The sequence below is a fragment of the Lupinus angustifolius genome, chromosome LG04 (assembly GCF_001865875.1).
Source record: "Lupinus angustifolius cultivar Tanjil chromosome LG04, LupAngTanjil_v1.0, whole genome shotgun sequence".
Taxonomy (NCBI): Eukaryota; Viridiplantae; Streptophyta; class Magnoliopsida; order Fabales; family Fabaceae; genus Lupinus; species Lupinus angustifolius.
Window position 1 is genome coordinate 25,123,197 of NC_032012.1, and position 533 is coordinate 25,123,729.

Genomic DNA, 533 nt, shown 5'->3' on the forward strand with positions numbered 1-533 from the left:
TTATTTTGAGATATAACATATCTGGCAAAACAGAGTATTTATTACACCACCAAACCCAGATTCACCCTTTTGAATCAAATGTACCAACATCACATCTGTTTTCATCAAAGGTGAAACGTCAAAAATAGTTACCATACCATGTAGATGTACATTATATGTTTGGTGCTGTATATTTAAGACATGAAAACTGCTTGTATACCTAACCTTATCTTTCCTTAAATACTGAAAAGTCAGAGTACAAGTTCCCAGAGTTAGTGCCATGGAAATGACAACTAGCAGAAAACTGAAGGTTGCTCCAAAAAAACAAACATGATGAATTTATATTTATCTATCCCGATAATACAAATGATATCCCATAACTAATACCTTTTCAGATGTATGACCACTCCTTGCAACAAACGTCGCTCTTATGAATCAAACATTAAATTTTCAGAGATCTACTGATGACTTACACCACAAGACCAAGTGATCAATGCCTTGTTGGTATAAAAATCTATGAAGAGGTCAAAATTTGCTTCTTTAACAAGTTTAGT